General features: G+C 35.4%; 1 protein-coding gene and 1 long non-coding RNA gene across 4 annotated transcripts in view; one reads left to right on the forward strand and one right to left on the reverse strand.

Annotated features, from left to right (window-relative positions):
- SPOCK3 (SPARC (osteonectin), cwcv and kazal like domains proteoglycan 3) overlaps positions 1 to 23,934 on the forward strand; it is a 478,289-nt gene that overhangs the window by 6,665 nt on the left and 447,690 nt on the right. The gene's annotated exons all lie outside the window — the stretch shown is intronic.
- LOC109262442 (uncharacterized) lies at positions 757 to 21,955 on the reverse strand. The gene is made up of 3 exons (XR_002077780.2): positions 21,888 to 21,955; positions 3,330 to 3,387; positions 757 to 868 (listed from the first exon to the last, which is right to left on the reverse strand). It is a non-coding gene; the product is annotated as an uncharacterized LOC109262442 (long non-coding RNA).

Raw genomic sequence — 23,934 nt, forward strand, 5'->3', positions numbered from 1 at the left:
GAAGCAATAGACAGTTTTTGAAGATTATTATGGGGCTACTAGGGCAGCAGAGGGCTAGCTCCATGCAGCATCCTGACCCCTACCCATGTCATCTGGGTCCTAGTCAAGCAATGGTTGTGGTACTGTTGGAAGATTCTTTACCTCAAAAGCCGGGGCTGGTTGTCTCGCCGCTTTGAAGAATGAAGAATGAAGAGGTGGACACAAAATGAGCAGCAGACAAAAGTGTATTAAAGTATAAGATCAGAAAGGAAGAATAGTATGAAAGCTCTCTTTTACAGAGAGGGGGGTATTGGAAAGTGAATACCCACCACTAGAGGCCAGGGTCTTTGTTTTATAAGGTTCTGGTCAGCACTACCCTCTCCTTCCTTCTCAGGTCCCACCCTTATTGACTTGATGACTCTGGGCACTGGGTTGTCCATTCCTGATTGGCTTGATTCCATTTATGAGGGGTGGTCTAAGGCCATAGATCATTCCTTGGGGATCATAAGTTTTATGGTCTACTACTTGTTTTTAGTGAGGTCTTTTGTCCAATTCCTGAGGGGAGACGGATGGGGAATAAGTGGTGTCTGTTACCTTCTTAAAAGGAACACTATGCCTGAGGGGGTTTGCTGTGGTCAGACACTCCCAGCATTGTTCTAAAATATGTGTTTTTTCCCACCCAGGGACCTCAGGTCCTAATCTTTCCCTCTATCTTTTCCCTATCCTAGTACAGACTCCACAGCCTATTTCTTAACCTACCCAACCACCCCCACCACCATCACTACCATAGTCACCAGTCAGGATTCAAGATTGGTTTTGTCAAGTCAGATGTCACAGGAGGAAGGCAGGGCCGAAAATACCCACTGATTTACTGATTTCTGAAAAAGGACTGTCAGGTACAACTGTATCACCTTATCAGGCAAAATTGAGTTGTTTTGGCATGGGAAATTATAGGGAAGTACACAACACTTCTAACTCTCCAGCTCTCATAGTTTCTAGTGAAGCATTAGGAAAGTAGAACCAAGTGAAATGAGAAATAAATTACTTTGTGTGTGTGTGTGTGTGTGTGTGTGTGTATGCGTTACACATTTATATGCATGTATATACAGGTGTATGCGTAAATATATACATATTACACATATGCTTTAAGTGTGTATTCCTTCAAATAACTAATAGATGAAATAATCATAAAACCGAAGTGATTATATATTGCATTATAGATATTTTTACATGCTAATTAGAAAATAGGCACTCCCTCTAAAATGTTGTTAAGACATGTTTTAGGGTTTTTTTGTTTGTTTTTTTTTTTTTTTTCCCCTAGTGAATTTTTTCCACATCTCACGATTTACAAACACAATCTCCTTTGCTGTTATATGTGTGGTCACCGTGTGCCTTTCTGGTTCTTATGGGAAGTCAGCAGCTTGTTTGGGATTATATGCTTAAACTTTTTACCTAATATACAAAAAGAACATCATGTACTGTTATGAAGCATCTATTTTCCTACTCTTACAACAAGACTATGATAAGACCGCTTTTAGATCTCATGATTCTGACTCAGACTAACATTTCATGTTCTTATGCAACTTCAGTTTTCATGATCTGGGCTAGAATTATTTTATTATATTTTATGTATTTATTTTCTAAAGTCAGATCTGTGAATTTTCTATACACACCATTCAACTCCAATGAAATCCTAGCGTATTTACATACATTTTCCCCATTTACGAAAATCCTTTCTTTTTTTTTTCTACTCTTTCTTCCTTTCTTAGTTTACAGATTCTGCTCCCTATTAGGCTCTGAACTCTCTACAGTTAAAGATTGTCGTCTCTTCCCCCTCAAAAATCCAACAGTTCACCTAGCATGATCCCAGTGACAGACTCTGACTTAGCATTAGAAAAATATTAAATAAATAAAGGAACATTATATTAAGTGTGCAATGCCATCTGAACAGTCCTTAAGCAAAGGCTTTTAGAATGGCATTGTTTTTTATTGACCATTTCCATTTCTGACCACTGTTAGCCCAGTTTTGTAATATGAATGAAAATTGAATTTTATATAAAATATAAGGCTTCAAGTACAAAACTGGTTTAGTCCATAAGTTTCAAAGTGCACTAAAATGGAAATTCTGTGCCAAACTGTCAAGTTCAATTTTAGAGTGGTAACAGTAGATGGTAATTATATGGCTCTTGGCACTCCCTCTGCCAATTCATCCAGTTCTTTTCCGATAGTTTCTCCTTGACCACATAAATTTTTGCTCTAAAGTCTTTAAATATTTTTATCTGCCTACTATGTCATATTAAACACCAGTATCTCCCTCTTTTTCAACTACTGTGCTTCATTTAATGGCTGTGTGTGTGGCTGGATCCAGATATTTCACAGATAGTCTAGATTTATTTCATTAACTTCTGCCTCAGTTATAATTGCCAATGCCTTAGTTAAAAATAGGTGAAGTTCTTGTTAAATGGAGGCCCTGAAACAACATGCCTGAATTAAGATAGAATTTTATTTCACGACCACGTAAAGGTTGAGATGGGCTTGACGAAATGAGTTTTCCAGGCCTGAACTTTCAGGGTTATTCCCTCAGTGTTCTCTATCATCAGTTATCATTTCCTATCCAGCAGGAAGGGTTTAAGACAAAGTCCAGGACATGCAATTACCCTGTAAGTTACCTGGCAGTTGTTCCACATTACTTCTGTGTGTATCTCACTGACCTGAACTCAGTGACATGGCTATACCTGGCCAAAAGGGAGGCAGGGGAATGTCATGTCTAATGGGAAAGGATTAACAATAAAAGAAAGAAGGCACAGCTGGATACTGGAAGGAAAACATTGGCTTCATCCATCTAAATATCTCTTGAAATTATTCCCTGTGCCCATGGAAAGGAATTTTTGTCATTTACCATTAATCGTTTGCCTTGCCTTCTGTCTTGTTCCCTCCGTAATTTCAGATTATCCCTCTATCCTCTGTTCAAGATAGAACTGGAGCATCCAGCATTTGAGGTTCTGGATATAGGCGCTTGAGGGAGTAGTAGTCTGCCAATGTCTAGGAGGAAATGTTGGAGGTCAGACCAAAGAAGAGCATCCACATATGTTTTTAAGGAGAGCCTTCATCTGATGGCAAGTCCTACTTCATAGTGAAATCATTTAGCATTGTCTTCTGTGAAACCTTTATCTTTTTTTCTTTTTAAGTTATGGATCTTTGGTCATAGGTCCAGGTAGGTAATGTAATTGGTGGGAAGGAATTAGAATTTGTCACTCCTCTTAGTTGGAAGATAGAATATTCTCTATACAAGGTTGTATTTACTCTGATGCAGAAAAAAAGAAAAGACAAGTATGGTTGATGCAAAGTACCTTTCCCTGGAATAATAGTAGAATAGATGCCATTGCTGAATTCATGCAACTCCTAGTCCTGGAAGCAAAGAAAATAATCTCTTCAGCATTAGCATTTCTGGGAGAGTTAGGAGATAGAAACTGTACCAAGTAAGATTTGCCAGAAAGAGAGTTTGTTTCTTGACATCAGAGAGGGCTGAGCTCCTTGCCTGGATCATAAGTAGAGATAGGGCATCACACTCTTTTGTTAAGTTTATTTATTTATTATTATTATTAAGAGATCTTTGGGGCACCTGGGTGGCTCAGTCGGTTAAGTGTGGGACTTCAGCTCAGGTCATGATCCCGCTGTTTGTGCCTTGGAGCCCTGCACCTGGCTCTTTGCTGACAGCTCAGAGCCTGGAGCCTGCTTCAGATTCTTTGTCTCCCTTTCTCTCTGCCTCTCCCCTGCACTCTCTCATGCACCTGTCTCTCTCTTTCTCTCTCTCTCTCTCTCTCTCTCTCTTTCTCTCTCTCTCAAAAATAAATACACATTAAAAAAAAAGGAGAGCTTTGAATACTTCTTCATACTTGCAAATTGAAAACTTTGGTATTTATTTTTCTTTCATGTATATAGTTTTAAAAGTAATCGGAAATAAAAAAATCTTTACAATTTGAGTGAGGTAGACTCCTTTTTATATGTAGTTTATGTGCTTTGTATACTTTTAGTCAGCATTATTGTTCTTATTGTCAAATAGGGATAATTAAATAAAATTCAATATTATGTTTTCATGATTGCTTCATTGGAAAAAATACTCATTTTTAAAGTTATACTAGTTAAACATGCAAGAGAAAGTATTAAGTCTCTTGCCATTACAGCAATATGTGATTTTTATTATTTTGTTAGGTTTTATTATTTGATAGTTTGGTTTATTAATGACATAAATTAGAAAAGGAACTTAAATTTAGTATATATGTATATTTTCTACACACGGTCACATAGCAAGTAGCAAATAGGTCAGTCTTTCTTTGCCCCATACACTTTTAGGCTCTTTATATTAATTTAGGAATTAACTGTATGATAATGTGCCTTTTTTCAGATGATGGTTTTGGTATTTTCTCAATAATACCATATTTTTATGTTTTCTGAACATACGAGGGAAAATAAACTACATTTAAACTTGGCCAGATTGTTTTTTTATAATGGGTATCCTCTATTTTCCTTATTTTATTTTTGAAAACTAACCATTTGTGCTAATTATGTTGAAATAAAAAAAAACTTAATGTAATGATTACATCTCTATATCTATCTGTGTGTGTGTGTGTTTGTGTGTATGTCAACTGAAATGCCAAAAATAATGTAAATGAGAAAAAAGATGGCTGATATCAAGATTTGGATGTTTAGCTGACTGAGTCACCCAGGTGCCCTAGAATATTGTAATTTAATGAATAGGTATTGCTCTAAGCCAATGGCTTTTAAATTATTTAAGTGAATAAATTTTTATACCTCGTATGAATAAGCTACTCTTAAAATTCTACTCATAAATAGAGGGGGTATAATGGTAAAAATGTACTAATTCAAAATATCAAATGAGGCAAATATTTAAAATAAAATAAATTATAATAAATATATAGTATGGGGTGCCTGGGTGGCTTAGTTGGTTAAGCTTCTGGTTCTTGACTTTGGCGCAGGTCATGATCTCACAGTTATTGAGATCGGGCTCTGCACTGGGCTTTGTGCTGAGCCTGCTTGGAATTCTCTTTCCTTCTCTCTCTGCTTCTCCTGCTAGTGCCGCCTGTTTGTTCTTTCAAGAACAAATAAATAAACTTATTTAAATACATATTAAGTAATGACAGATTATTCCTTGTCTAGATATTGATAATAACACAACAATAAGCATTTTCATAGAGTTTATCTGATGCCAGTAGTATTGTAAGTTTTAGATATTCATTAGTAACAATCCTATAAGGAAAGCACAATTATTATCTCAGCGTGTAGGTGAGGAAACTGAGGCCCAAAGTTACACAGGCAGTAGTATCAGTCGGGTTCTGTCTAGTACTGGCATTTTGGCTCCACAACCTTGTCCTCACATGCAGTCCTGTAATGCATCCTGGGGTATAATACTATTTTCGGGTATCTGTTATATTCCAGGAATTTTAAGTACATAATCCCATTAGTATAATCTTTAAGAAGTAGTTTATTTTTCATTGTAGTAAAAAGACTTACATAGCATTTACTATATCCTTTTTTGAGTACACATTTCAGTAGTGTTAAGTATATCCTCCCCTTTGTATACCCAATCTTCAGAATGTTTTCATCATGGAAAACTGAAACTCTACCCACTAAACAACTCCTCATTCTCCCTTCTCCCAGCATCTGTCAACCACCATTGTATTTTCTGTTTCTGTTAATTTGACTACTTTAGAGAGCTCATATAAGTGGAATCATATAGTGTTTTTCTTTTTGTGACTGGTTTATTTCACTTAGCATAAAGCCCTCAAGGTTCATCCATGTTGTTGCAAATGGCAGGTTTTCCTTCCTTTTTATAGCTGGATAATATTCCATTGTGCGTACAGATCACATTTGTTTATCCATTCGTCTGTTGATGGACACTCGGATCGCTTCTCCATCTTGTCTATTGTGAAAAAGGCTGCTATGAGCATGACTGTGTAAATATCTTTTCAAGGCTCTACTTTCACTTTTTTTTTTTTTTTTTTTTTTTTGATATCTCTGAATTGGGATTGCTGGATCAAATCATAATTCTATTTAAATTTTTTTTAGGAACTGCCCATTTTTCAATTGAGTTTTTATTTTTTGGTATAATCTTTTAATAACTTTGAAAGTAGACATTATTAATTTACTTTTATAAATGGGATCACTCAATATCAACAAATTTAGTTAATCTGCCCAAGGAATTTGAATCTACTTTCTTTAGCTCTAAAGATCATGTTTGTTTGTTATTCTTATTTATTAACTGTTGGCCACTTTAAATAAGCCATTTCAGACAACTCCCAATTGTTTCTCTGTCTTTTGAAATGTTATATTTGGTTGTTTTAAATGGTCACAATAATTATCTTTATTTCCATTTCTGCTAGATAAATAAATTGATAAAGATTTGGAATTTTTATTACAATTATTGAGGGAAGGTCACTTATACAAAATGACAGGTGTATAATTTGATAATTGTATCTTGACTTCCAGTAGCCTGTCCCTCATTAATTTTAGAGTAAGTTACATTAGTGAATGGAAAGCCAGTGGTTGCATAGCACAGTATTGTTCAAAGAATAAGGTTTATTCCTATAGACATTCTAAATATGACAATTGCATACTATTGGCATTTTTATTAGTGATTCTTTTTTGATATCACAACGAAATTCTGAATATCTTAGGTAGGCAGAAGTGGCTGTTAAAAGGAATGCTAATTGTTCTTACAATAGGTATTGTCTGGCTTATAACTAAAACATCTTTGGAAACTGTTAGGCATCATTGAGCCTAAATTCCACCCATTACAGTTGTGGATTTATTTTCAAAGTAGATAAAAGTAGAAAAGGAAAAGGTATTATTTCTTACAATTAAATACCAAGAATTTACAAATTATTATCATATACAATCAAGTGTAATCAGTATTGAATGGGTGCTGAGGCAGCCTACCAATTTCTGTCCATAGTAGATCACTTATTATTTCTATGTGCTCCATGTTGAATATCAAAGATTGTTGTAATTCTGTTGGCTTAAAAAGAAATGAAATTGCATCATATATAAGATAGATTATTGTGTCTAACATTTAAAATAATTTTGTTGTTTACATATAATCTAGAGACTTTTCGATCTAGAATTCATTAAATTTATTAAGTATGAACTATTTCACTGAAAGCGGACTCTTCTGTTTTTAGAGTTTTGTAGTACAAGAGTGAAATTAATTAGATGCCAGACTGAAGAAAATATGAAGTGAATAAAATTCAGTGATTTCCCTGTTTTGTACAGATTAAAGTTAGGTAATAGTGAACTTATTGGATGCTAAATTTTATACTAAATATTTATGTGAAATAAATGGCTAATTTATATTGTAATTAATATTTATGTGAAATATTCTCTGATAAAAAATTAAAATAAATGTATCTGGTCAGTTTTGGAACATGTTCGGTGATCTAGATAATTCTGTAGGTTTTTTTATTCTTAGCATAAGGAAAGGCCCATTATTTAGCAGGATTGAAAGAAGGAGAGGGACTAAAAATGCAAGAACTTAATTTAATTGTGTCTCCAAATATATAAAACATTACAGGGCATTATCTTCCTGAATATGGTAAAATGCTTACCAGCTATAGCTCCTAAATATAGTAATTTGATAGTCTCTACCTCACAGCTCTCTTTTACTTTTCTATCATCAGGCTACTTTGTGACTTTCAAAATATTTACATAGGGTACTCTAGGCAGGATACTCTGAAATATGAGCTTGCTAATTGCTTTGGCACATGGTATTAGCATCTGCTGAAGAACCAGTTTTAGAATATCAGGAGAATATTTATAGGCCTTTCATGGCATACAGTATAGTATGAAATTATAGGCAACCTTCTAGTCTTCCACTAAGATTGTCTAAGGTGCCCTTGACAACATCTGATATTCTCCGCAAATGTCCGGGAGGCAGCCAGTTTCATCTAAAAGGAACATTCCTTGAGGCAAAACTTTTCTAGAACATTGTATCAACAAGCATTGGCCTAGGATTACCTAAGAACATTTTCTTAGACATGAAATGTAATTTCTTGGAGTTAAGATGTTATATATTTTATGGTTTTAAATAACTATTGCACCTACTGAAACTACGTGAATCAAGGCATATTTTCACACTGATAACTGAAGAAGTGCTAGTTTGGAAGCTGTGAAGTTTCAAAGTAACCTTAGGCAAAGTAATGTTTTTACATGCATCAACACATTTTAGTATATTATTCCCAGAATTTCTTGTTGATTAAACATGTCAACTTTGCTGACTGATGTTACTGTCATTTGAAATTATTTGTTTCAGAATCGAAAGTTTTATGTTTTTTTTTTTAATTCTACGTATTTTCCTAATTTTTTTTTTTTTTTTTTTTTTTTGTCTTTTAAACGTGGGAACATTGCCAGTGGAAAATGACATGTTTAATTCAAGTAGTAAATTAGTAGTAAGTATAGGGGAAAACACCCCACAACATCTTTAGGGAATAAGACGTACTTGAAAAAGAATTTAATTTTGAATGTATGCCATGCATCAAGTTTTGAATATCATTGAAAACCACAGCATTTATATCAGTGAATGAGATCTGGAAATCTAATTTCAGAATTGCTCTGTTTGCTCTGAATAGCAGAAAGCCACCTGGCTTTTGCCGCCCAGAGTCTTGTGTTTATTCTTAGAATGAGTGTCCCTTTACGCATGCTGTTTGCTCCGACGTGTGGATTTGGGAGAGCACTAAAAGAAGCTTGCCACCAGTCCCAAAGGTGACAAAAGTACCTCTGATATTACTCTTGGTACCCTTGGCACCAAGATAAGAGTAAGGGTACAACATCAAACATCATCGAAGGCAAAGGTAACGTCCTTGGGAATCTGGGACAGTTATTTGGCTGTTCACACACAGTCATTTCTGAGTTAAAAGCAATTTGCTGACTTTTCCCTCCCCTTTAATGTTTATTTTATTTTTGAGAGACAGGGAGAGGGAGAGAGAGTGCATGTGTGCACATGGGGGGGGGGATGTGGAGAGAGAAGGGGACAGAGGATCTGAAGCGGGCTCTGCGCTGAGAGCAGTGAGCACAATGTGCAGCTTGAATTCAGGAACTGTGAGATCGTGACCTGATCCAAATCCGTACGCTTAACCCACTGAGTCACCCAGGCGCCCCACAATTTGCTGACTTCTGATTGGTCTGCCTGTGTGTCCTTGAATGGCTTTCAAATTTCCTTACTCCATAGCCTGCCATCATAGACTCCAAAAATAAGTTCTTTGTGAAACTTCCTTGTTAGTGGTAGGTAGTTTTAGGATTAGATAGTCTTAGGTGTAATTAAAACATGTTTATTCTTAATTCTTCTACCTACAGAGGTTTTTTTTTTTTTTTATTTTTTTGTCCTTAGACTAGATTATGATGTTTCTGATTTGTATTATTGATTGAACAAAAGCTCTCCTTTTATTGTGTTTTGTGAGCTTAACTTTTTAAAACTTGAATGAAACTATAAATTTAAATAAATTTCTCCTAGATGGTATGATAAGAATCCCACAATTTAATTTTTACAGTGATACAGCAATATTGGTATTATATAAAACTATCCAATATTTGAGAACATATTGACTGATATTTTAAGTGGACATAACGTGTATGTTCACTACCGAGTTTCTTTCTTTGTTTTTTAATTAATTCATTTGTTTTGAGAGAGGGAAAATGCGTGTATCAGCAGGGGAGAGGCAGAGAGGGAAAGAATCCCAAGCAGGCTCCATGCTGTCAGTGGAGAGCTGATGTGGGACTTGAACCCATAAACCTTGACATCATGACCTGAGCCTAAACTGAGAGTAAGAGGCTTAACTGAATGAGCCACCAGGCACCCCCATGAAGTTTCTTACTGAAAAAGATATTGGCTAAATCACATAGAAACCAAAATAAGCTGTATAAAAAACATATGATAATAAAATTATGTGTATTACAGAAATTTGATGTAGCATATTTCCCAAGGTTTAATATTTTGCTGTATTATGATTTTTTTTAAGTTTACTTCTTTATTTTGAGAGAGAGAGAGAGAGCATGAGCTGAGGAGGGGCAGGGAAACAGGGAGATAAAGAATCCCAAGGAAGCTCAGGCTGTCAGTGCAGAGCCTGACTCAGGGCTCGATCTTACAGACAGTGAGATCATGACTTGAGCGGAGATCAAGAGTCAGATGCTTAACCGACTGAGCCACCCTGGCGCCCCAATATATTATAATTTTTAACTGAAATAACTTTGTATATAAAATTGACCAGCTAGTGAAGGAGATTTAGATTATTTTTAACAAACTTTTGTTTTTGTTTTGGAATTCAAAGGCTAAAGTAGAAGAAAGGAAAATAAAAGAATAAGCAAAAAAGGCAAAAAAAAAAAAAAAAGCACCATAAATTCCATCTCACACTGTTTAACAAATAGATTTTTTTTTCAACAAAACTTGGCATAGAGGGTTATTTATAATAAGGCAATAATTAGAATAAATCTATTTATATATGTGTATGTAGTTTGGCATTGAAGTTTAATATATTTTTTAAGTTTATTTGTTTATTTTGAGAGAAAGAAAGAGGGAGAGGGAAGGAGGGAGGGAAAGAGAGAGAAAGAAAAAGAATCCTAAGTGGGCTCTGTGCTGCAGGGCAGATCCCGACCTGGGGCTCAACTCATGAACCTTGAGATCTTGACCTGAGCCGAAATCAAGAGTCAGATACTTAATCGGCTGAGCCATCCAGATATTCCAAATTTGGCAGACAAATTTAGTCAAATCATGAGTCCTGTTAAGGTCTCTGTAGTACCTTTCAAATCTAGAAATTCACTCAAATTCACTCTTCCTTGGCTCAAATCATTACCTCTCACGTAAGCTAGTCTTATATAGGACTTTCATGTGTTCAGGCTCTTCCTTGCCTATGGTATCTAAAGCTTCATTGATAAATGAATTTACTCAAATTAGCTCTGATCTTTTTGCTCCTATGTTCAAAAACGCCCATTCATCCTTTCATTTATTATAGAATAGGACTGCATATAACTGCAAATGTAAATTACCCTGAAAAAATTTGTGAATAGAATTATGCCCCATGGGATAAATTGTGGAATCCACAATAACGGATCAGTTCATATGTTTGTAAAGTCATCTTAGAGATGATGTGAGTCCTAAGTCTGTTAGAGTTATCGTAATCTGTTTGAATATCATAAAATATACCTGGGGGAAGACTGTTCATCAGGAGTCTAAAATCAGAAAGGGAGAAATAATTCACCCAGGCAAGCTTTGGCCGTGCTCAGGAGAGAGAGACAACGGTCACTTTAAATGTTGTTCTAATGTTCTGTAACATGTAGATGACAAAAATATCCCCCTGTCTTTGATTCCATGCTCACCTCACAAACTTCTGATTTTAATGTAGCTCAGCCTCAGGGAGAGAATGTACCAGTCATGCTGACATGTGTTTTCTGCTGACAGAACCAGGTTTCTGAGGCGTCAGGGCTGAAGGCCAGAGCCTGGATGGTGTTAAATTCATCAAGGTAATATCACAGTGGGAGGTCTTTGGTAGGCACTGGGAGCTTCCTGGTGATAGACAGATCTTGCCAGGAGCTTTCTATTTAAATGTCAGTACCAAATAAAATCCAAAAAAAAAAAAAAAAAAAATTTTTTTTTTCTGTTCTCAAATCCAAAAGCCCTCACGTCCTGTCTCTGAACTTTCTCATCCTTATTTTCTCTTTCATGCACTTTTCACTCTGGTTGAATTGAGTTATCATCTATCTTCCTGCTACACCTTCTGTTTTTTGTGTGGCTTTCTCATAAGCTGTCCCTCTGGAATGGAAGTCTGATTTTTTTTCTGTTTCCTAGTACTTCTCATTTTTCATGGCACATTTTATATTCCCCTTTATCCTAACATCTTCTGTGATTTCCACAGTCAGAGGTAATATTTCTCTTCCCTAAACTGCTGCACCACTTTTTGAGAGGCAGTGGTAACAATGGAAAGACCCATGCATCTTTAGAGGTCTTTGCCTTGCAATCCAGGAGTGTAGAAGGAATACTCAGAAAACTAATGAAATACATGGATGGGTGAATGAAGATATCACTGGATCTTTTCAGATCAAATATAGGAGTTAACAGTTAATATAGATCTCAAAACCCGTGTTAATACTATTAGTTGATATCACAACATCTTACCTTATTTTTTCCTAGACGTTTCATTGAGTGTGTCACTTATGGATCCTTTACTCATTCCCAGTTTCTATGCAGTCTTTCTTAAATGTCTGATTTCTGTATTTAAGCTCTCGTTTATTTTACAAGAATGATGTTGATTTTTACCACCAATTGTGAACTATAGTTTAAAAAAAAAAAAGAAGAAAAAGAATATTAACAAGGGTTTGCCATGTCATATATGACACATTTTTGCTTCTCCAAGCAGCCAACTCCTGATCTATAATTACTATGAAAATGTCAACAGTAGGCTGCTGGATTTTTGCCATAAATTGTCGCAGAAATTAGCCACCCCACAGCCGGCTTTCAAAGAGAGGAAAAGGACTTTCCCTGTCTGTTTTTGTCTAAACTCAAGCTTTCTAAAAATGAGTATCCTAAGGAAACATTTTAAACTACTGTTAAGACTCAAACGATTGATTCGTTCACTGTAGGTAACATTATATAAGAGGGAAATATATAGAGATTTATTTTCTCTGGAAGAGCATCTACTGAAAGTAAACTTCTTAACCTGATTTTATAATAAAAATACAATGTTAAGAACAATCATTTTTGGAAAACACCTTTTGAAAGATACAAATGTTCTGAGATATACTATGTAGTCTGATGTTTTACTTTCATGAATTAAAACATAAGATTTTTTACTATCCCAAATGAAATTTAAGTTACAATTTCTCACATAAACTTTTCTTTTTTTTCTTGCTTGTAATCTTATCGTCTTATGCATTCAATTTGGGGGAATCTAAAATGCCAATGAAAGTTGTATGATCTATAACATAGATTAAAATTACCTAAGGAAGAAAAGATAACAACTACTGTTTGTAGATATTTAATATCTTAAACTTTGTAAAAACAGTAATGACAACATATGAGACCAAAACCAAGAATTATAATCAGTATCTATTGAGTGTTTTTACACTGTTGTGCTTTCCTATTTTCTGAAAATGTTTTCCAAATTTACATCTTGGAAGACATCCTGAGCCCAACTGATGGAAGCAGTGTCTATGCCCTTAAAATTGAAAACAAAAAAGAGGCCTTTGAACATAATTTGAAAGATACAAGGCTAGTCTTAGGTGCCCCAAGACAAGTCGATTTCTGCACCTGTCTGCCAGAACCTGAAAAGCTGAGTTCACAGAAACAGAAAGTAGAATAGTGGTTGCCAGCCGCTGGGGGCCAGGAAATGGGGAGATGCAAGTCAAAGGATACAAACTTTCAGTTGTAAGAATGAGTTCTGAGCATCAAAGGTCCCCATGATGCCTATAGTTAATAGCATGGTATTGTTTACTTAGGAGTTGCTGAGACTAGGGCGTTTGGGTGGCGCAGTCTGGTACCTTAGGACTTGAGCTCTGGTCATGATCTCGTGGTTTGTTTGAGCCCCGCCTAGGGCTCTGTGCTGACAGCTCAGAGCCTGGAGCCTGCTTCAAATTCTGTGTCTCCCTCTCTCTCTCTGCCCCTCTCCTGCTCTCTCTCTCAAAAATAAATAAACATAAAAAAAAAAAATAAATTAAAAAAAAAAAAAAAAGAAGAAGCTGCTGAGGCTGGATCTTAAGCATTCCCCCAAGAACAAAAGCAGAGAAAAGTTAACTATGTGGATGGATATGTTTATTATCTTCATCTTTGCTAATCATCTCACAATGTGTATGTATATCAAATCTTAAGTGTTGTGCACTTAAAATATATGCAATTATATTTGTCAATTTTCCCCAATTACTCTTCAATAAAGTTTAAAAAAAAAGGAAAAAAAAAATGCTCATATAGAGGCCTTAAGTGGGTTCGGTCACGTACACAGTCCAGAGGGTCTCAACAGCACATTACTCTCCCAGGCTGCATCTTTCACTTGGCTCCCAGTGTGGGAATAGGGAATAGAGTGTACATTCCAAGGACAGGGGAGGAAATAAGGAACTTTTGATGCCCAGGTCCGGCTCCTGGTTCAACTGGTGGTCACGTCCTCTCGATGACCTCCTCCGACAAATTTGACACTGAAATTGATCGTGGGGAGAAAATTTCTACTTTCTTCATTGTATTTAAATAAAAAGTTCCGGTAATACTATTTACGTTTCAAAGTAAAGCTCTACATTTCTTATTTAGCACTAAATACAGCTGATACTAGTGGAAAAAACTATGACATAAAATTAAAATCTTGCAAATATTGAAGTTTTCCACATTTTTTGGAGAGTTACTTTAAAAAAAAAAATTTAATGTTTATTTATTTTTGAGACAGAGAGAGACAGAGCATGAACGGGGGAGGGTCAGAGAGAGGGAGACACAGAATCTGAAACAGGCTCCAGGCTCTGAGCTGTCAGCACAGAGCCTGACGCAGGGCTCAAACTCACAGACTGAGAGATCATGACCTGAGCCGAAGTCGGATGCTTAACCGACTGAGCCACCCAGGTGCCCCTGGAGAGTTACTTTTAAACCATCACTTAGAACATGTATTTAGAACATTTTTTTTTAAATGTTTGTATTTATTTTTGAGAGAGACAGAGTGTGAGTGGGACAGGGGCAGAGAGAAAGGGAGACAGAGTCCAGAGCAGGCACCAGGCTCTAAGCAAGCTGTCAGCACAGAGCTTGACATGGGGCTTGAACTCACTAACCGCGAGATCATGACTTAAGCCAAAGTTGGACGTTTAACCAACTGAGCCACCCAGGTGCCCCTAGAACGTATTTTTTAAGATTATCATTAGTGAGGTTAAATGGGATGCAAAAAATGGAGTGAATACTTAACATATCTTCACGTAGCAGAAAAGACTTAACAGTGATTCCAACTTTTTAATAAATTATTGTACATCTATAATAGCAATATCAAAGTAATTTCGAATGCCATTTGACAAAATTTTGTTGCATAAAAATAACCAAATTATAATTAGAAAAGGAGAAGCAAATCAAAATTTTGTGATCTAAGTACTATTCACGAAAAAAAAAAGATCAATTTGGTACTATTTTATAGGTATCAGACATCATGGCAAAATAATAGAAAAGTGAACATTTTAGGGGCACCTGAGTGGCTCAGTCCATTAAGCATCTGACTCTTGATCTCAGTTCAGCTTAGGTCTTTCTTCCTTTTTTTTTTTTTTTTTTAAGTTTATTTTTGAGAGAAACAGAGGCAGCATGACTAGTGGAGGGTCAGAGAGGGGAGACAGAGAATCCCAAGCAGTCTCAGCCCTGTCAGTGCATAGCACAACCTGGGGCTTGAACCCACGAAATTGCCAGATCATGACCTGAGCTGAAACCAAGAAGAGTTGGAGGCTTAACTGACCAAACCTCAGGTCTTAATCTCAGGGCTGTGAGCTCAAGCCCTGCATTGGGTTCCACACTGGGTATAAAGCCCAAATAAATAAATAAATAAATAAATAAATAAATAAATAAATCTATTTTAGTTAGATGTGATTTTTTTTTCCCTATATGAAAATACCAGAGGCGCCTGGGCGGCTCAGTCAGTTAAGCCTCCAACTTTGGCTCAGGTCATGATCTCACAGTTCCTGAGTTTGAGCCCGAGGTCGGGCTCTTTGCTGATAGCCTTGAGCCCGGAGCCTGCTTTGGATTCTGTGTCTCCCTCTCTCTCTGCCCTTCTGTTCACATTCTGTCTCTCTCTCTCTGTCTCTCAAAAATGAATAAACATTTAAAAAAAAAAGAAAAGAAAATACCAAATTACTTATTTTCCCATATGCCCTTCAACATGATATGTAAGTTTAAAGGTAGTTGTTTATTATTACTGTTATTACATTGTTAATTGATGCAACCATGTAATTAATGGTTGCAATAGCTATAAATATATTGGCTGTTTATTTTTAATTAGTTATTTTGGAATTGTACAGGTGCTCCTGCTTTCCCTTTGCTGCACCTCATTACGCATGACTCTACGGCACACAGAATGACATCTGCCTTTGCACAAACATAGGAGGAAATTACATATGTAAAAAGCTCATTTTATATCAAGAGTAAAAATTAAAAATAAATAATTATCCTGTGTTAGTGGCTGTATATTTCAAAAAGTTACAGAAGAAAGGCACCGCTATTTCTCTAGTATGGAACTGAGAACCACGGGAGCAACTTTATTATTTACTATGTTATCAAGGAGCATAGACTGACACCATGCTGTCTATGCAAAACCTAAGTGTTACAAGCACATGCTGCTGAGAGCATTAAAATGACTATAAAAGAACAGCTGGAAAATGCTTAGGTGTAGGTTATATTTCAGCATTTTCATTACAGGCAGTGGTAGTAGCCCAACCACATATTCTAAAGTAGTTCTTAAATTCATGCTAAGATAGTTTCCAAACTCATACTATTTGTACTTGTGCTGTATTTTGTCAGACATCTTGAAAAAATAATTTCCTGTAATTTTCTAAAATATCTTGACCTTGTGACAAGATTTCTAGGAGCTTAGATTGTAAGAGTTCTACTGACATCATGTAAACATGTTCACAATATTGTGTTATGTCAATTTTGAAATGATTGTACACGGATTTTGGATTGATTAAGGTTTGTGTTTTATACTACGATCTGGCCGAAGAAATGTGACCCTTGATTGTTGACTCTGTGATCTATATCAAATGGTTTACTCATACAGACATAACTTTCACTCTTATTGAAGCAAAGGAATAGGAGAAAATATTGTTTAGCTTAAAATCATTAAAATTTTTCTTGGATCCAGGTCTTTATCTGTAGTTGAAAGGTAAAAGAATAAATCTTAAAAAAAATATCAAAGAGAGACAACAAATAAGTACTAAATTTACTAAGTTTTAATACATTCATTTTCTAACTTTTCAAAGGACATTCCTGAAACTAAAATGAATTTTAAAACGGGTATGTAGCTATTTATTTATTTATTTATTTATTTAAGTATTTATTTTGTTTTGAGAGAGAGAGAGAAAGCACAAGCGAGGGAGGAACAGAGAGAGAGGGGGACACAGAATCCAAAGCAGGCTCCAGGCTCTGAACTGTCATCACAGAGCCCCACTTGGGGTTCGAACTCATGAACCACTAGTTCATGACCTGAGCCGAAGTCAGACGCTCAACCGACTGAGCCACTCAGGTGCCCCTAAAATAGGTATATAGCTTTAATATGACAATGTTTTCGGTTTCATTTTTGTTTCAGAAAACTATTATTAAATAAGTGGAAAGGTAGGAACAATCCTAATATGACTTAAACAAAGAACAACTATTCCATCATCTTAACTAAAATCAAAGCTGGTTTGATTAACTGTACTAAATTTCCTGTTTAGATTTATAGTTTAACCTCCATTCATTAATTGTCCATTAAGAGACCATTCAAATAAGTAAAAAAAATACAGTGTATGTAATTGGTCTTTGACATGATCTAAGACAATATTAGCAATTGGCTCATTAGATTACATGGACAAATGTTTGCATTTTATTTGAAGAAAGATAATTTGAAATTAGCTATCTCATCTAGGAAAAACAGAGTTGTTCTCCTTTCATGAGATCATTATTATTTGAAGTGAAGAAGTCATCAACCTCAGAAAATGCAGTCTCCCTTAACTGGAGGGGCTATGCATGAAAGCTGGCATGATTCTTGGGGGCTTCTTGGGCGACAAAAAATATTATATATATGTATATGTACATACATATGTGTATATACTTGTATGTATATATAGCAAAGTTTAGAAAAATGGGAGATAATTTATAAGAAAAAGTAGAGTTTATTTTGTGCTATTTTCTGAAATACTGAACATACATGAATGAGTCTATTCAGAGATTCCTAGATTCTATTATTCAGAGATTCCTATGGATTTAGGCACCTGTTTCTGAAAGTTCTTCTTAAGTTTTGTATTATTAACATCTTAGGAAAATCAAAGACTGACATTATTGATCTGACTGCCTGCTGATCTGAGTATATTCAACCAATGTCAAGATAGAAAATGCTTCATTATACTGTAATAGCAAGACCTTATTACAGTCCATAAACATAGTGGAGATGTCATTTATTGAGTTCAATACAACATAATCTTGCTGTTGAATATTGTGAGGTTAATTCTAGCTGCTGCAATGCAAGCATTATAGGATTACTGTCATTTTGCAGCCAGACTCCCTGAGATTGAACCTTGACTTTACCATTTACTGCTAGATTGGTTTGAACTCTGAATCTGCCATTTACTACTAAGTGACCCTGAGCAAGTTATCCTCTGTCCACATATTCTGGCTCTGTAAAAGGGGGATGGTATTAGCCCCTACTGTATGATATTTTATTGGAGGGTTATGTATTAATACGTATGAAGTTCTTAGTTCACACCGGTATATGCTAAGTACATGGTACATGCAAATCATAAATATTTCTATTGTCATCAATACCTTGTTATTTAAGTTTATAATTCAAGTTGAACTCTTAAGAAAGAATATTCACTGCCCAAGAGTTGAATCACATTTAGGTGAAGCATTTTGTATGAAATATGTAGGAATGAAATATGTTGGAATTTTCCAACCAATCACAGGTGTCTATTCAATCATAAATTTTATCAAATATTAAGAGAAAAAACGTGTAGATTAAGAGCATTTTGCACTTAGGTACATGCTCTAGAGATAATCACACAACATTTGTAAGACTCAGCTAGTTAGTAAAATGAAAACAATATTTTCTTTCAGAAAATCAAAGGATTGTTATAAATATCAAATGTTCAAATGCACATGCAAACCCTTTGGAAAATAATACATTGCTAAAGCATGGTATCATTTTGAAGACAAACGCTCTTCCTCCATTTATAAATTTGTCTCTCTTTCCTAAATAAACACATTTACTTCTTAAAGTCTTTAAAAACAATTTTTTTTTAAATGTTTATTTATTTTTGAGAGACAGAGCACAAGAGGGGGAGGGGCACAGAGAGGGAGACAGAATCAGAAGCAGGCTCCAGACTCTGGGCTGTCAGCACAGAGGCCAATGTTGGGCTCGAACTCATGAACTGTGAGACCATGATCTGAGCTGAAGTTGGACGCTTTACCAACTGAGCCACCCAGGTGCCCCTATACACATTTACTTTTGATTATTTATAAAATTTATAATCAAAGTTGAGACTAAAAATAAATCAAAACAATGAGAAGAAGACTGTTTTATTTTCAGATAACTATGTGTGCCACTTTTAGCCTAGCCCCCACCCTGCCTACTCCCTGAAGAATCATTGGAATAGTTGAAGTGATTGAGGAGTTGAAGAATGATTGGAATGTATCATGACAAAGGAAATAAGATAAGCACATGCAAATTATATCTGTAGAGGGAGGTGAGGCAATGAAGTCTTCACAGAGTCAATGACATTTAACCTGGGCTTAATGGAAGAAAGCATATGGAACAGGGATCTGCATGCACAAAGCTATGGAGGTTGGAAAGGCATGCAGGGCATGTATTATAAATACAAGAATTTAGGTCTGATGTAAATAAAGAGTGAATGATAAGGAATTATTGGAGAGACAAAAGTAATAAGACCAGACTTAAGTTAACTCTTTAAAATGTTTATTTATTTATTTTGAAAGAGGGAAAGAGAGAGAGAGAGAGAGAGACAGAGAGAGGGAGAGAAGATTGCCAAGCAGGCACCACTATGTGCTGTCAGGGAAGAGTCCAATGTGGGGCTTGATCAGACACTGAGATCATGACCTGAGCCGAAATTAAGAGTCTGGCACTCAACTGACTGAGCCACCCAGGCACTCCATAGGCTTAAAGGTATTTCTAAAATGTGCTAAAAGATTGTCCTTTTGTTTTTAAGTCTATTTTTATTTATTTTGAGAGAGAGAGCATGAGCCGGGGGGGGGGGGGGGGGGGGGGGGAGAGAGGGAGAGAGAGAGAGAGAGAGAGAGAGAGAGAGAGAGAGAGAGAGGGAGAATTCCAAGCAGGCTCTGTGCTGTCAGCCCAAATCTCTATGCAGGGCTCGATCCCACAAACCATGCAATCATTACCTGAGCAGAAATCAAGAGTGAGATGCTTAACTGGCTGAGCCACCCAAGTGCCGCAACAGATTGTCCTTTATAGACAATGGAGGGTTCCTACAATTACCACTTAGCAGTCGCTGCTTGACTGATTTTGATGGATGTCCACAGGGTCAGAGTAAAACCTTTGCAGATCTTAATCCTTGAATGGCCTCCTTTACTTCCAATATGAAATTAAACATAAAAATGAGAGTGTGGGATTAGTATAAGGACTTTCAGTCAAGTTTTGCCTATCCCCCTGTGATATCTACTTTGATTGATTCTTTCAGAAAAGTTAAAAATGCAAAATTCTTTATCTTTTTATTGTTTTAGTACCTCTAGTTTGTTAGGGTTCTAAGCACATGCTATATCTCAAGGAGTGCAGCACTAAATTGTTAGTCTTTCATGTAATGCCTTGTGAATACATTCACATCTAATAGTCTACCTACTTAAGTAGGACTGAAGACTGATATAATTTTGTATCCCAAACCAGACATTAAGAAATCCCTAAAAAAAGCGGGGGAGGGGAGGGGTGGTGGTGGTGGATATTTTGAACATAAGGACTTGTATAGACTTGTAAGGTTTCCTTCTACCCTCCAAGCACATAAAACACAATGTAATTGCCACGCCATTCAGATTGCAAGCTTAAAAATGTTTGCATTAAGTTTCTTTGAAATAGCATTTTTCTTTAAAATTCATATACCTTTTGCGTTCTGTTCTGGTACAAATGACAAACACTACCCATCCATCAAAACCCAGATTAAGCATCATAAGTCAATCACTGTTTCAATTTAAAAGTAATATTTTCAAATACCTACTGCTTGGAAGATGAATGTGTTGGGAGTTTAGAAGGAAAGTACTACTTTTCCAGGGGCAATGAGCATCCTACAGCGTGTCACCCAATACGTGAACTTCAGTCTGGTGAGCACAATGTTAAGCCAAAGCTAATTTGACTTTCTCCTTATTGAACTAAACTGCAGATGACCTTCCGGCTTCAGTTGTGGCTGTAGTAGTTGTTGTTTTATAGCAAAGGAGTGAGGAAAATCTGAATCTAACATTTCTGTCTTCCACTGTTATTTGTATATTAAAATGTCAAAGGCAAAATTGAGCTGCTAGTGATTCATTTCCAAAATACAAATAAATAAGTTTTAACTAGTGTATATATTTTTTTAAAAATCATAATGTGTGGGCTGTTGTATTTAATGTTTATAAGCTTTTAATATGACTTCTTTGTTAGGATACTGTTGTAGATTCTTAATTTTTTTTAAAGGTTTATTTATTTTTGAGAGTGAGAGAGACAGAGATGAGCGGGAAAGGGGCAGAGAGAAGGGGGGAGACACAGAATCCAAAGCAGGCTCCAGGCTCTGAGCTGTCAGCCCAGAGCCCAACATGGGGCTGGAACCCAGGAACCACAAGATCATGACCTGAGCTGAAGTCAAATACTTAAATGACTGAGCCACCCAGGTGCCCTGATACTGTTTTAGATTCTTATTACTTATAACTGCTATAGGAAAAGAAAGTTTCCTGGAAAAATATGAATAAAATAATCACTGAATAGTGATTTTAATAAGTAAAGGCATGCTAAATTTATATAAATATTTTGTCATATTTTCAAGAAGATCTAAATTGAATGTCATTTACAAGCATGAAGCAGTAAATATGTGTTTCCATTTCCAAAAATGTGCTTAGTTGGAAAAGGTATAAGAAGATAAAAAGAAAACAATACAAGTTGTAGGTAAATTTGGAAAATAAAGGAGATAATTTAAGATATTTGCCCAAAGTAACTTACCTAGTAAGATTCAGAGGTCACCTGTTTAACTCTGAAGTCCAGGATCATAGTCACCATTCTCTACTGACTTCCCAAATTAGGTTGAATTTCCCAAAAAGGAAATGACTTGAGTCTCTAACCATTTGGGATGAAATAATAGCTCCAAAATAAAACAGCTACATTTCCTGCTTATAGAAAGGAACAACTATAAATATAACAGCAAACTACAAATAGTAGAAAAACCAATTACCTCTTGCTATGTATACCTGTTGCTATAACATTTTAATTTCATTTATCATTCAATAAATCTCCATGAAATTGCCCCTAACCATTTTTTTTTTTTTTCCCTACTGTGTTAGGCAATGATGATTCAAAGATAAATATTTAACAGTTCTGCCTTCTTTCCTTCTTTTCTGGTCTAGAAATGTCTCCTAGTGGCAGTTCCTGTGGTGTAAGTATTGGGAAATGAGAATGTATTTGCCAGGTGCTAGGGATTGAAGTGTGGGGTGGCATTTAACTTAGAGGGAGTGGTGAGTAAGAAAATAAAAACGCCAGGAAAGGTCAGAAGGTTATTTACAAATCAGGCCTCCTAGGCTTCACGTTAAGATGTGTTTGCATTCCTTCATCATAAATTAAATGAAAGCAGCATGGCTCAAATTTTACTGACCAGGAGACGCAATCTGGAATTTAATTTTTATTATATAGTTCAAAATATGAGTGATCCCAAACTGATCATTGTACTTTAATTTACTGAAATAGATTTCCATTAGTATTAACCATTGCTCAAAAATGTCTAAAATTCTTCACAATATTTAAAATGACATATTAAAATAAATATTTTCAATAGGGCTATCGTGGGTTTGTGGGTGATAACTGAGTAATTTTGTTCATTATTGATTTTATATTATGCTCATCACTGATGAAAGTATTTAAAGGTTCACATAAAAAATTATGTGTAACTGTAGTGATTTTAGACCAAATACGTGCCTTATAGTGTCATAATTGAAAGATAATTATTGTTCTAATGTTATTTTCTTATATTAATTTGTAGTTTTCTTTAGTAGAAAGCAAAACAATAGTATATTAATATATTGCATAAATCAAACCACTCAAGCTTTATTGGCTATGTATTTTCACATAATTTCATTTCAGACAATTAAAAATAACTTGAATACAAAATCCATGGAGTATCTTTGAACTGACAGCTGGCCCCTTGGTTATTTCATGTTGATAATTTTCAGCCATGCGACTTGCTCATTAGACTAAAAACAGGCCAAGAAGTCAGACACAGAAACAGAACAAAATATATTATACCTTAAAAAAGAAAAGAAAGCTGTTAACAGAAATGTTTAGGTCTTAAAATTGAGTTTGATGGTGTCCAATTTGTGCAATATTCTGTTTGAATAAAATAAAATCTCACATGTGTCTTGAAGTATTTGTTTTTCCTCAAGACATTTAAGTTACCCAAGCAGACATCTACTTTTGTTGAGGTAATAACAAGGGGAACATCATTCCCCCTGATGAACTTTTTGAAAAACCCAATCATTTTAGCTTTTTCTATAATGTTTGCATATTTTAAATCAACTGTTACTTAGTAGAATAATTTATTAAGGTTTGCTTGCAGAACTAATTTTTTTTTTTTTTCTGAGCGATTTGCATATTCAACCTGTGTCTGGAACATGCGTAAATATACATATTTTAAAATACTTTCTGGAATTGTAGGTACATAATGTAAACTTCCGACAGGTAGAAAGCTTAAATGAGTTGATAAATAAAACCTTTTTTAAAAATATTTAAACTAACTAAAGCTGAGAAAATAAATGCCACTTTTTTTTTGTGTTTAGGAATTATTTTCATTAGGATCCAGGGTAAGCAACAGGAAAAAAAAAAAAAAAAAGAAAGAAAGAAAAAGAAAAGAAAAAGACCCAAAAGAAGAGTGATTTTAAACAGGAGATTATTTCTCTCGCGTCATCAACCAAAGACAGACATGGTGCCAGCACACGCTGAAGAACAAATGATTCTTTGTTCTCCCCTTCTCTCCCAACACCTAGTAGTTCCTGTTGGCACC

The sequence above is a fragment of the Panthera pardus genome, unplaced genomic scaffold (genome assembly GCF_024362965.1).
Source record: "Panthera pardus isolate Hobbes unplaced genomic scaffold, ASM2436296v1 HiC_scaffold_13, whole genome shotgun sequence".
NCBI lineage: Eukaryota > Metazoa > Chordata > Mammalia > Carnivora > Felidae > Panthera > Panthera pardus.